The following is a 14,681-nucleotide window of genomic DNA, read 5'->3' as shown; positions in this document are numbered from 1 at the left end:
CTGACTCTTTAGAAAAATTCTATTCTGATATTCTATCAGTCATGTTTCCTGGTGCACTAATGATTAGTACAGAAAGACCACTGAATACCAAACATAATTGGTAGGCAAGTTCTAATCATCCTGTCTCTGGATAATTACTTTATAATCATATTTGATTCCTCACATTCTCTGCCCTTGGATTTATGCTAACACACATCATTTGAACCATTGCTCCAATCATTAGCTCTCTAGACCAAAATAATAAAAGATGGAAATTGTAGAAAATGAGTGTGGACATCATGAATAAGACACCTCCTTCTTTGCTTGTTTATAATTAATTCTTCAAAATAGCCATCCAATAAAGTTCTAGCATCCTTTCTCATACTGTAACTTGTCTCCTGGAGTTTGACATCTCAATGGAGTGGTTATGCACTGGCCTAAATAATCTCTCTGCTATTCACTCCACCATTCATTTAGCAAGACTAGTGATACAGAAGTGACTAGTACAGGAGGAAATCCTTACCTATTAGGAAAACAGACACATGACCAAATATATGTTAACATATTACAAAATATAACAAGTGATCTCTCATTTATTTCTTTCAAAGAACCAGACACTTGGTTGAGTGCTTTATATGGATTATCTCAGTATATCCTCATATAACCCTATTGAGAAAGGTACTGTAATTATATGACATTGCGCAGATAAGAAAAACCAAGGCAGAGGATAAATTACTTGTCTAAAATCATATGCCAGAAAGTGGCTAAACATGGATTCAAACTCTTGTATTTCAGACAAAAAGTATGAAATGGGAACCCAAATGGAAGCCTACAGGTTAGAGCAAAGCTGCTATAATTGTAATAAACCATATTTATTCTCAAAGAATAAAGTCTTTGCATTCCAAATGCCATCTTAGTTCTGACGTAGGTTTAAATGAATCTTCTACAAAACCTACCTTGCCTAAGCAGTATTATCCTGTGGATTCATTCTTTAGTAATATGAACACATTCCTATCCTATCATGTCCGATGTAAAGGAAGAAGATTTGAGGAAAAGAAAGGAGAAGGCAGCTAGCAATTACTGAGTACTTACTCAGCTTTGAAGGCACAAGGCAACATATATTAATAAATACTTGAACAATTCTAATATACAGGAATTGTCAACTCCATTTTACTGACGAGGACTTTAAAGCTTTGAGAGATTAATCAACTCCCAAAGATTATCCTGGTTGGGACTCAAGTCTACATTTTTTTTTTTTTAATTTAAAAATGCCTGGGCATCTGAGTGGCTCAGTTGGTTAAGCATCTGCCTTCGGCTCAGGTCATGACCCCTGGGTCCTGGGACTGAGTCTTGCATTGGGCTCCCTGCACCTCTGCCTCTCTCTCTCTCTCTCTCTCTCTGTCTCTCATGAATAAATAAATAAAACTGTTTAAAATTTTAATTAAATTTTTTTTAAAAAATAAAAATGCTCATGTTTTTTTCACCAAAATGCTCATTTTTTTTCACCACACTAGGCACAATATCCCTCCACCCTCCCTAACACCCCCAGCATACAAAGTTGAAGCTATTTGCTCATTTTAAACTCAAGTTTTGTTTCCTTGTATAGATCCAATAGAATTATTCTGAAGGAATAATTTCACTGCTTAAGATGTAGTATTTCAAATTTCTAGTTACAAAAGGGGTTAAGATGAGGGTTGGGGATCAAAGAGTTCATTTGACCATATAATCCCTGTTATCTATTAAAACAGATTACATAAATTGCACTCAATAAGACAAAGCCTTACCATTATTTGATTTGCAACAACAACACACGTTCACCCTTCAAAACACAAAAAGATGGCATAGGCTTTCACAGAATTATGTTCAGATACCATAGCTAATCCTTTGAAAGAAATCCAAACTGATCACAAAGCCTTTTAGAAGACCATAATTAAAAAAAAAAAAAAAAAAAAGGAAAGGAAATCAGCAATGTTAAGGAAGATGAAAAATACACATGCTGATCAAATTAGCCCTGGAATCTAGTATTTAGTTGATGAAATAGCTTTATTCTAGAAACCCTCAGGAAATGAATGGATGGCAAGGGTTAATACAAATGTGACCCTCATTAATAGAGAAGAACAGCATCAGCTCTCTGGACAATTAATTTTTCAACTCTGTTTCAGTAAGGTGACCTCTCTAAGTCCATACCCTTAATAACTCTGTGCAACGTTCCTATGCACTACCACCAGTGCTTGATGGGAATAAACTGACTCGAAAGATCTGCCACTTTCTATATGTGCAAAGTAACATCAACCTTAATCAGAGAGCTGGAAATGGAATGCCAACTGGACTTTTGCGCAGGTGACCATGAATCAGAGACACTGTCTTTGGTAGAGTGACAAGAATAAGCATAGCCCTGAGTACCCCAAATGTGAAGATCTTAAGAATATGAGAACTTCTTTGCTTTGATAAAACCTGACTAACCAAAAAGCTGGCTGAAACCTCATTTTTTGCCTAGACCAAACACAGAAATTTCTTGAATCGTGAACAGTCCTCATTTAAAGTTGGGAAAACCAATAAGGGCCCTAGAAACTGTCAAGCCACAAGCTGAGCATGAAGTCAAAGGTGGCAAGATAAACCCAACTTAACATTCATAATCACTCATTATTCAACACCAGAAATTATATGTCCTATGGACCTAAAACACCCTAATGCAATCCAGGGTGGTACAGGGATGTCAGCTGAGTAGGTATGTTAATCCAGAGTTGCTGATGGTGCTCAAGTTTTCTGGGTAACAGCATGGGGCAATGTCCTAAGGATACATTGTAACAATATGGATTATGGCAACTGGTGATTCAACATATTCTTGTCCTCTTGTTCTTCATAAAGCTTTCTTTTTGTAAATATCACTCAACATATTGTCAAAGGAAAGGTACCACGCTGCCCATTGTTATCCTAGGATAATTATAATGTCACAAAAATATAAGTTGGCCCTTCTTGCTAAGGATAATGCTATCAGAAATATGTGTGGCTGAAAACATTCTGGACTAGGATAACAGAGACCTATGTCTATGCTCCAATCCGCCACAGACTGACTTATTTCTTCATTGGTAAAATGAACCATACAAGTAGTATTAAATGGCTGCATTCATGTAAGCTTTCTAGAAACAAAACATGGCAAATAATGAACATATATATGTATGCGTGTACATATACACAAATATATTGGAACTACCACGTCAAGGGAAGCAAAAACAAAGGACCCATCACCTACATACTACTCTTTAGTCTCTAAGACGCCTTCATAGAGATTCTAAGGTAGCTAAAAGCTAGTTGAAGTTGGTAGCATTATTCACAAATACATTACCATAAGACAGTGGGTTTTCAACAATAAGAAACTATTTTTTCAAATTTGACTTTTGCTACCCCAACTATACTGGGTATATACTCCATAGTACTTTCTGGGGAGAAAAAAAAAAAGTGTGGGGAAATCCCTAAATTCTTTAGGACATTTTAATCTAATTCTACTAGTTTGATGTTCATTACTGGTCTAATGTTCATTAGAAATCACAAAATTTCCACTGATTTATAGAAGAAAAATGAGTAGAACCAACCAATTGAGCCATAACTCTGAGTGTGAGTGAATTCAGTGCAGGATTCAATCTTTATGAAAAGGAAAATAATTACGAGAATCTATCAAAATAGGCTTGAAAAGAATAAAATGACTTCCAGATAATGTCAATTCTTCTATGAGAAGCAAAGATAGATCTAACCCTCCCTTGTGTAAAGTCACTTCAGAGAGGGGAGGATAGGGCATCTCCTGAGTGAGTCAATGAACTTGTAACCAGGTGAAATCCCTTTACCTGAAAGCAGGCTCCTGTATCTCACCTGTGCAAGTGCAATGACTCAGATGGTTATGGTTAAAGGCTTCTATTACCAATGAGAATGTCTACAACGTTGACCGTTGTCAAATAATTACAGAAAAAATAAATTACTACACGGTTCCTTTCAGTAAGGTAAAAAAAAAAAATTCTTTAGCATTACTGGGGACCTCAAAGTGATTAGCCACGAAAGATCTACTGTTTATTACTATATACAAAGAACAGGAATTATGAGGTTGTCCTGGGAATGTGAGACCCAAGAAATGTGATATACAAAATACCAAAATGGCAAATACAATAAGAGGATAAATCCTGATCATCTGACAAAACTAAGTAATTACATTGTGATAGGAGATTTATGAAATTTGAAAAGGAAGAGAAAATGCAAATTTAGAGTAATTTCATTAGTAAAGGGTAACTAATCCCCAAACAAATACATCAATTATATCCTTGGTTCTGCCAAATTCTGGACAAACTTAAATGCAGTAAATACCACAATATTCTAAAGCTGATTGGCACTTTCAACCTATGCCTAGGTGCCCATCTTCTCATTAAACTAGCAAAGTTTTTTTTTTTTTTAATTGAATGCCCAGAGGAAGTTTTTTACTATTTTCAGCATGTGAAAATCTGATTCAAAATAGGTACAGTTCCCTTCTCAAGGCACATGCCTTATAATTACTAATTCATTAATTTATCCTCATTACTGTCATTTCCATTTTACTTGTGAAGAAACTGAGAGACAAAGGTTTCGGTTCACTTGTTTAATACAGCATATGGTATATGTGATGTCAAAAGAAAGACATTCCAGAGAAGGTAAAACATGAATTGAATATTAGAAAACAGAGAGAAGATAACCTGGCCGAAGGGATAGGGCATGAGGAAGGCTTTCTGGGCAGATGGAGCTGCTTCTGGGCTTTTGAACAGAGAGACACAGAGGGACAGAAACAATAACATTTCAGAGCTGGGTATTGTTGGAGAAGAAATATTAAGGTGTACCAACAGAAAAAGTTGGACAGTTAGGCTGGCTCTGTGTCATGAGGCATCTTGAAGGACGTTCTTGGAAATGTATACTTTTCATTGTGGATCACTGAGGGAACATAATAGGATTTTAAGCAAGTATATTTGTATTTCCAAAATAATCTTTCTGGTTAAAATGTTGAAAACGGTTGAAAATGGCAACAATTCTGAAATAAGGAAATTCCATTATAGTGCTCTTTCCTTTTATCCTCCCCCATCTTCATTCAGATATAACTGGCCTACAACATTGTGTAAGCTTAAGATGTACAATGTAATGATTTGGTATATCCCCATCACCTCACATAATTGCCCGTGTGTGTACATGAAAACATTTAAGATCTACTCTCTTAGTTTTCAAGAATACATTATTGTTAACTATAGTCACCATACTGTACAGTAGATCCCCAAAATGTATTCGTCTTATAATGGGAAGTTGATAACCCGTGATCAACATCTCCACATTTCCCCCCAGCCCTTGGCAACCACCATTTGATTCATTTTATACGAGTTTGGCTCTTTAGATTCCACATATAAGTGAAATCATACATTATTTGTCTTTCTCTGTCTTTTTTCACTTAGCACAATACCCTCAAGGTTTATCCATGTTCTTGCAAATGCCAGGATTTATTTCCTTAATAGCTGAATAATATCTACCTACCTACCTACCTACTTATCTAATCTCACATTTTCTTCATCCGTTCAACCGTCAGTGAACACGAAGGTTGTATCCATGTTTTGGCTGTTGTCAATAATGCAGGTGAACAGCTGGAGGGGCTAGCCCTGAGCACATGCACAGCAGCGCAGGGTTCAGCTGCTGGGATCTAGGCTGGCAACCTGCACTCACACAGCAGCCCACTCCCACTGTGTGGCTGATACTGGTAGCCTCTGCCCTTTTTCCTTATTCCAAGCCATCCCTATATATCTCAGCTTTGCTTGTCTCTGGGTGGGATGAAACTGAAGCAGGTCCTTCACGCACTGCCCCAAAAGGCTGGGAAAGTTGTTGCTCACCTTATTCTCTGTTTCTGGAGAACGAAGCTCTTTTCAACCAAAGAATTCTTTCTTGGTGCTGGGCAGTGCCAGCCTAAGAAATGGGATGGTACAAGCAAAATAAAACTGCTCCTTATCTTTTTGTCCAGTTATTCTCTGGATTTCTTGTTCCACTGTGTTGTTCAAGTTTCTTAAGTGGACTCTGGAGCTCTCCCAGAGCTATTTTTGTCTGTAGATAGTTGTCTAATTGAGGGTCTTTGTGGGGGAACAGCGTATAGTTTCCTATTCCTCCATTTTCATGACCTCACTCCATATTTATTGGTTTGCATATATCGAACAATCCTTACATTCCAAGGATAAATCACATTGATCGTGGGGGGATGATCCTTTAAATGTGCTGCTGAATTTGGCTGCTAATATTCTGTTGAGAATGTTTGCATCTGTATATATCAGGGATATTGGCCTATAATTTTATTTTTCTTGTAATATCTTCACCTGGCTTTGGTATCAGCATAATGCTAGCCTCACAAAATGAGTATGGGTGTGTTCCCTCCTCTTCAAATTTTCAGAGGCATTTGAGAAGGCTTTGTGCTGATTCTTGGTAGAATTCACCCACGAAACCATCTAGTCCTGCGCTTTTCTCTGTTGAAAGAATTTGATTAGTGATTCAATCTCCTTACTCACTGATCTGTTCAGGTTTCCTACTTCTTCATGATAGAGTCTTGGTAGGTTGTCTGTTTTTAGAAATGCATGCATTTCTTCTAGTTATCTAATTTGTTGGCATATAACTGTTCCCAGACTGTATGATTTTTTTGTACTTGTGTGTTTCCTCTTTCACTTCTGATTTTGAGTCTTTTCTCTTTTTTTCTTAGTCTAGCTAAAGGCTTGTTGATTTTATCTTTTCAAAAACCAGTGTTCAGTTTCATTGATCTTTTCTATTATTTTTCTGGTCTCTATTTCATTTACTTATGCTCTGACCTTTGTAATTTCCCTCCTTCTGCTAACATTGGACTTAGTTTTCTTCTTCTTTTTGTAGTTCCTTGAGGTGTAAATTTACTTTAAGATCTTTTTTTCCCCCTTAATGTAGGAATTGCTATAAACTTCCCTCCGAGAACTGCTTTTGTTGCATTTCCTAAGTGTTGGCATGTTGTTTCCATTTTTGTTTATGTTAAGATATTTTTTATTTCGGGGCACCTGGGTGGCACAGCGGTTGGGCGTCTGCCTTTGGCTCAGGGCGTGATCCCGGCGTGATGGGATCGAGCCCCACACTGGGCTCTTCTGCTGTGAGCCTGCTTCTTCCTCTCCCACTCCCCCTGCTTGTGTTCCCTCTCTGGCTGGCTGTCTCTATCTCTGTCAAATAAATAAATAAAATCTTAAAAAAAAAAAAAGATATTTTTTATTTCTTCTTTGATTTCGTCTTTGATCCACTGGTTGTTCAGAGGTATAAGGCTCTTTTCATAATCCATGTATTAGTGATTCCCTATTCAGGACACATGCAGAAAAAGTGACAACTGAAATGTATGAAGGAAATGAAATCAATAGGACTTAAGAAATGATTTGACTTGGGTAAGAAAGAAGGAGAAGCCAAATATGATTATCAAGAATCTTGTTCCTATTATTGACTAGAAGAGCAAATTGCATAGTAAAAGAGTAGAGAGAAACGTACAGATCTGGTGTGACAAAAATGGTACACCAGAGTTTCGGCGCGTGAGGCTGATCCACCTCACTGCTCTGGCACGTCCTTGCTGTTATTTTCTCATCCTCTAAAAGTGATCTGGGAATTCAGAGCATGGAGGTGGCTGGACATACTGACAAGATATTTCCTGTGTGACCCCAACTGGGGGCCAAAAACATGAACAAGAACTACCCTCTAGTGTAGTCTCTTTGGAGTCTTGAATAAATGGTTGCTATATTCTTCAGGGTTTCTCCACTCTACACATTCAGAGTTCCAGTCTCCCCCATCACTGTTTAATACACAGAATATTTGTTCAGCTCATAGCCCCTGGTAGCCGGCCTCTTAAAATCTTGAAATGTGCATGACAGCTTAGAGTTCATTCAAAGATTGGAGGTATCCTTATGCTAGTTTCTGGACCATTCTCTGTGATATCTTGCTGATAACTTCCCTGGCAATTACAGCTGCCCCAGGAGCCCGGACTGATCAGTTTCCTCCATCCAGTGAAACGACTGACTTCTACTTGGGCTCCACTTCCTCGCCCAAAGTTTGAGAAATGCCTCCAGGCCAAAAGCAGAACAAATGTGGAGCTTATTTTCTGAAATCCTTTTCTCTTAAGGATCATAGTCTTATACAAAATTTCATCTAATATTTAAAATAGTTGCCTTATTTATTTTGTCCAGTTTCATAATTCTTAATGTCAGAGGGTAAGCCTGTTATTTGGTTATTTTCAGAATCCCACATTATCAAAACTTTAACAGATAATACTCAGTTACTCTCCCCAAAAGCTCAAGAGGGATTTAGATGATCGAAGGATACAGAGTCTTTAAAATGCAAAAAAAACAAAAAGGATTTTTACATCAAGGAAAGTATAACTCAGTAATTATTTCTTTTTAATAATATTTATTATGTAAAATATTAATACTTAGTATTAAGTTTTTAACTTAAACATTTACTTTGTACTTGTGAAATGCTGCAAGATGGAAATGTAATTAGTGCAAGGACTTCTCAAAAATACATATGGTCTATTTGGAATGGACACATCCACCCAAGCAAATTAAGAAAGTGATTAAAGAGGACAGGATATGAAGTAATGCATGGTGGCTGATAAAGAAAGACAGAGATTAAGCTCCAAAATAGAAGATAATGTTCATATGTAATGGGATTAATTTTCCATCATGTCTCATTCCTAGAACATCCTCTTCAATCTAAGGATGGAAGAACCGGCTGGATAAAACAGGCTATATTTAAATCCTCTTTGTGTCACTCCTAGGAGTGGGGAGAGCAAGAAAAACATTACACCAGCATTTCTCAAAGTCTGTTTCACAAAATGCATGGTATTCTTCATGGAAAAGTTTCTAGATATTCACTAAGAATTTAAGATTTTTGAAATCAGTGAGAAATCCTATGATAAAATGTCCTGATTAACTTGTTTTAATGTAGCATTTTACAAAATTGTGTAACTACAGAAAAAATTATGCAATTAATATGCTCTACATTGTTATATGATTATTACAGCATTAAAATGAGTAATCTTTGGAACACACTTTGAGAAATACTGAGTTATGTTACTTAGACATGTTCAAAGAGACTTTGTAGAGAAATGCAGCTTTTTCCTAAGTCAATCTGACCAGTGGGGCTCCGGAAAGATTCTACATAAAATGGTCTTCGAAACTAGAAAAATAAGAAAGCCATTGACCCTGGAACCACACATCTCAAGAGGAGACAAGAGAACTATGTTTAGGCAGATGGACACACTGGTCATAGAGTAACTTAGAAGTCAGTGTACAACAGAGAAACTGAAGTCAGTTCGTATCATTCTAGTATTGAAAATTCAAAGGTCACAAACAAGAAGACAAATTGCGGTATCCAGGTGAGACAGGGCAGCATGCCTCTTAGTCAGCAATATTACAGAAGGTCTATCGTACTAATGGAAAAGTCAGAAACAGGATGGCAAAAAGATCAGTATAGTAGCAACATCAGCAGCCCAGTTAGGCCTTTTTATTAAGAAGAACATAGAAGAGAGACTTAAGAAATACAGAAAGATTGTGACAGGATCCACCATTATACTCAAAAAAAAGATTTCACAACATACATTACAAACATCAGATGCATTTCTACCAGCAGAAGGGGATGGCCAGCTTGCAGAATAGTAAGAGAATAAAATAGAGAAGATTTTCCCTCATAAGAACCTCCAGCTCAGAGTTTATTCATTAATCATGAAAGGATTAGTGATTAACAAAAGGAGTCCAACCAGTATTGATTACTTACAGGTATAAATTATTTGCAAACCTATACTGCTTAGCTAATTAACTTGTACGTTATTCTCTCTCATTAATTCATAATTTGTTATTATTTATTGACCAATAATATGTAATTCTGATGTAATTCACATTTAGTTGATATTAAAAAGGAAATGTTTAAAATTGGGTGAAGTCAGGTCATGATCTTGATGTCTGGATAAAAACTAACCTTGACTATGTCTAAGAAATGATAGTTAACCAGGCAACTGCCTATATGCACCTTCTTACCTGCTGGATACTGTGTTTCACACTTTACCATCAAACACACACATGCTGATGTTGAAACATCTTCTATAAAACAGGGGTTTTAAACGCATTTTCAGGGTGGTTTCCTTGGACTGAGTTTTGGTTTTATAGGTGTAAAATATGATAAATATCTAGATAAACCATTAAAAAAAACAGACTTATGTCCTAATTATTACTGCAACGCTCTAAAACAACGATGGACCAACACAAGAGTTGTCTTTGCATAAGAAAAAGCTACACTTTCTAGGAAACATTTGTGGATCTTTTGTTTTTCGTTGACTTTTTTGCAGTTACACCTGTTACAAGGTAGAGAAGGAAATGTTATGCTTGCGGTTCTTTAAAAATTTCAATCTGGCTAAATGTATCTAAAATATTCATAAAATTAAGCTTTTTCAGTCTAAAAAAACATGGTTTCCTAAATTGTTTACAAGAGTGACTATATGCCGATGGAGATATTTTGAGCACAAGGTGCAGCAGAATTTTAAATAACTTCCTCTCACTCCTCATCAGTGTCTATATGATTTCTAATCATTCCTCTACACATCAGCTGTGATGAGAATGAATCCAGGTGTGATGAACATGATGTCCCTGTTATTCTGAAGGACGTTTATTTTTATTTATGCCATTGTGTTTAGGCTTTTCAAGCAATATTTAGAACAAATAGGCATACAAAGATTCTAAGTTAAACCTTCTGCCAGCTCCATTTCTGAAGTGGGGGCAGGATTTCCTCCTGTTCAGATAAAGGTTTCCAACGGCAATAGGACGAGTGAGGCCAGAATACTAATTTTCAAACTGCCCTTCGTCTGCTGTGGAGTAAGGGAGTATTTTCTCAGTGGTTCTATCGGAAGTTCCAAAACTCTCCAGAAAAATTGCAAAGAAGAAAATACATATTTCCCAATGTCAACTTCTGTTAAAAGAAAAACTTTTCAAGCACAGATGTCGATCCATAGATAGAGCTGTTACGGCAAGAAGAACTTTCTGTAATTATAGGTAATCATGCAAACCCCCCTTGGAACACAGATTCCATTTCATTTTTTGTTTCTGAGATTACAGAGACTTGGGAAAGGGGGTATTTTCACTTATCAAACTAACAGCAGGTCTTCTGAAAAGCTTAGCATAATATATCTTTTATTAAGCATATATTTGCTCACTAAATAAGTGATTCTTGTTTATTTCCACAAGATAATAATTTTGAAGCTCAATTCATTGACAAATCTAATGCTTCATATTTGCTGCTGTGCAACTAGGAAAAATAAACAAGAGCTAACTAAAGAAACAAAGCTGAATGTTAGAAGCCTACTTGATCACACCCAGGAAATGGTTATATTTGGTTGATACTTATTAAAGCTGCATGTTTAAGTCTATTAAGATGCATTTCATTACCTCTGCCACATGCAAATAGGCTTTCAAACTTTCCAGAGCAGCAGGATTTATTGTACAGTTCAAAGAATGATTGTATCTGCCTTCTGGGTTTGGTATAGTCTAATTTCATAATATATACACAAACAGGATTTGTTCTCGGAGTAACACTGGGACAATTTCAGAGCTGTAAGTCAGGTGCTTGATGAGCTCCTGAAAATATTTGTTTAGTATTCCGAATAATACATATAATTTACAGTGTTATCCTGAGATAACGAGGAAATGTTATTTCAAATAATAGCTTACTTAGTAAACAGGGGTTCCAGTGGAGATACTACCCAGCTATCACGAGACACCATACATTCATTTTAGGTAAGCCCATATCTATAACTCATGTCCCAAGAAAATTATGAATATTGTTGTGAATTGGCTGACATTCTGCTCAAATAATATTTCTCTAGCAGCTACAAAAATGCAAAAGAATTAATTGCTTTAAAAATGATTTATTGCATTGATAAAAATTACATTTTACTTGAAGGGAAGCCAGGAAAAAAATAACCCTTAAAGGCCACTAGCAAGGTATAATCGAAATATGTTTGAAATAATTATAATGTAAATCATTAAAAATATGTCCACTTTCATCAAAGGTTAGGTTATACAAAGATATTACTTACACATATCAATACTCACTTGAATTTTTCAAACCGTATTTTTTAAATTTAATTTATTCTCTCCCATGAAGGATGAGGTACACCTAAATGCCTGATACATTTTATTTCAACACTTAACTTCGAAATTTAAATAGCTGGATTATTGGTTCTTCTATTGTTTAAAAAAATGCATTAATTATCAAATCCGTATTTGCTGTTTTTTCTGCTCATCCAAGTTTTTTATTAAATTGTAAGATTTTAAAATATAACTTCAATTAGCTGTTTACCTATTTGCTTTTGAGGTACCTGTTACCAATATGATTAAACATGAAAACATATTATTCTACATACAAAATCAATATACGTATATGTATGTATGTATATATGTGTGCAAGTTCCAAGATAAATATGTACTAAATATAGTAGTTATAATAATCACAATGAATACAGATATTCTTCTACCTACATATCTACCTTAGGGCAATGTTCAGTGGAGTCTTGTAGAAATGAGAAGACATAACTCCTTTCATTATTAAGTTTATATCTCCTCATCACTGTTTTAGTAAATCACTTTTTTCTGCCCAGTCTTGTAATATGAGTATGGTAGAGAGCTTCGAATATAATAAAATTAAGCTAGCTAACCGAAGGGAAAACAGAAAATTGAAAAATTTCAGAAAACATACTCTGTTAATTAAGGCATGATTCTAAATGTTTTCAGTTATAATTCATTGTTTATATTATTAAATATATTACAAATATATGAACACTTTAAATTCCCCCAAAGATTAAAGCTTTGTTTCTCCCTTTTAAGCCCTGTACCTACGTCAATGTTATTTATTTTTTAGGAAAATCAAAATTTATTCCAAGTTTTGTTTTTTATTTACCATTTAGATATATCTCATCAGTAAATAAATATATTTCAAAGAAATACAAAAAATGGCTCCTTCTCTTTCCTCCATCTTCGAACCTGTTGAGGCCTGCTGGGAACAGAACAAATAAGTCTAGAAGGCTGTGGTCCAAGGCCATTTTTGCTGGCTACAAGCAAGGGTCTCTAGAACCAGAGGGAGCACATAGCTCTTCTTAAAATTGAAGGTGTTTCTGCTCAAGATGAAACAGAATTCTATCCAGGCAAGAGATGTACTTATGTATACAAAGCAAAGAACAACACAGTGACTCCTGGAGGCAAACCAAACAAAACCACAGTAAGCTGAGGAACAGGAACTCATGCTCATGGGAACAGTGGCATGGTTCTTGCCAAATTCCCAAGCAACCTTCCTGCTAAAGCCATTGGCCACAGAATCCATGCGATGCCATACTCATCAAGGATTTAAACTTACTGAAAAGTAAATAATGTGTACGTTACAAAAGAAATACAGAAAATGAATGAGGAACTGAATTATAATGAGTAAAGAATATAATAAATACAAAATATCAGTACGAGACATCTGCACAGTGCCAAGTTTTCTTAAACACACGCACACGCATACAAACACACACACACACACACACACACACACACACACACACACACAATCAAATGACAATCCAAAGTCCTTCTTTATATGACCACTAGGTAAAGATGTGAGGGAGCTCACATCAAGGAAGAAAGTCAATTTTATTTCATTGTGCTTCTAGCAAGAGCCGAAAAGTCAATTAGATAACCTACGTCTGCCCTCTTAGATGGCCCCTTCTCTCCATTCCATCAACTTGACTACTCCCATATCTGCCATCACATGCACACATCTCTCATCACCATCGACGATATTCAGTGTAAAGATTAAAAGGCATTTTCCATAAGAGAACATCCCTTGCACATCAATATCTATTCACTCTGCCTTTATCTCATCTCTTCCTTATAGAATGATAGGCAGGCAAGACAGAGGAAGGTTCAAGTCTTCTTAGTTCCAAATTTTGCCTCAGGCTTTCAACATTCTGGAAGGAGCAGGACAGAATGGCTAAATCCCACCTCCCAGATCCAATCTCTAATTGGATCACAGGCAAATAAATGTTTTCTCTTAATTGACATTAGTTATGTGAAAATTACTTCAAAGATTTGAAAATTATTGTTGCAATTTTTGAGCCTCTCCACTGGCAAAATAAAATAAGTTATTCATTCAACTAGTGTGTAGCAGGTATTCTCTATATTCTGGGGATGTAACAGAACATACAAGAAGATCCCTGCTCTTAACCAGCTTTATTCTCATGAGGTTAGTGGACAGACAATATAAGAAAACAAATAAACAAGACAATTTTAGTATCCTTAGCCTCAGTTTACCCACTGTAAAATTATTCATCCACCCAGTTGAGAAATATTTATTGAGAGTTTATCATGTGCTAAGCACTGCTCCCTTAGTTGTGAATAAACACAAACAATCCAGTCCTCATGTACTTATATTCTAATGGCATAGATAATAAGCTAAAGAAGCAGGTAATACATATACTACGTTAAATGCTCATTTGTACCGTAGAAAGAAAATAACCAAGCACAGTGCATAAGGAAGGCCAGAACAATGCAGGTAAGTGTGTCAGGTTTCAGTTTAAATTGGGATAGTCAAGAAATCACTTTCTGTGAATGTTAGTATGCAAAATTCTGAAGAAGGTAAAGAAG

General features: G+C 35.9%; 1 pseudogene; it reads left to right on the top strand.

The window, feature by feature from the left end:
- The first annotated feature begins 749 nt into the window (after positions 1–749).
- LOC113270397 (60S ribosomal protein L35a-like) lies at positions 750–13,404 on the top strand (annotated as a pseudogene).
- Positions 13,405–14,681: the final 1,277 nt, after the last annotated feature.

This window comes from Ursus arctos, unplaced genomic scaffold (assembly GCF_023065955.2).
Source record: "Ursus arctos isolate Adak ecotype North America unplaced genomic scaffold, UrsArc2.0 scaffold_4, whole genome shotgun sequence".
Lineage (NCBI taxonomy): Eukaryota > Metazoa > Chordata > Mammalia > Carnivora > Ursidae > Ursus > Ursus arctos.
The sequence above is the reverse complement of the archived record's forward strand: the minus strand, read 5'-3'. Positions and strand labels throughout refer to the sequence as shown.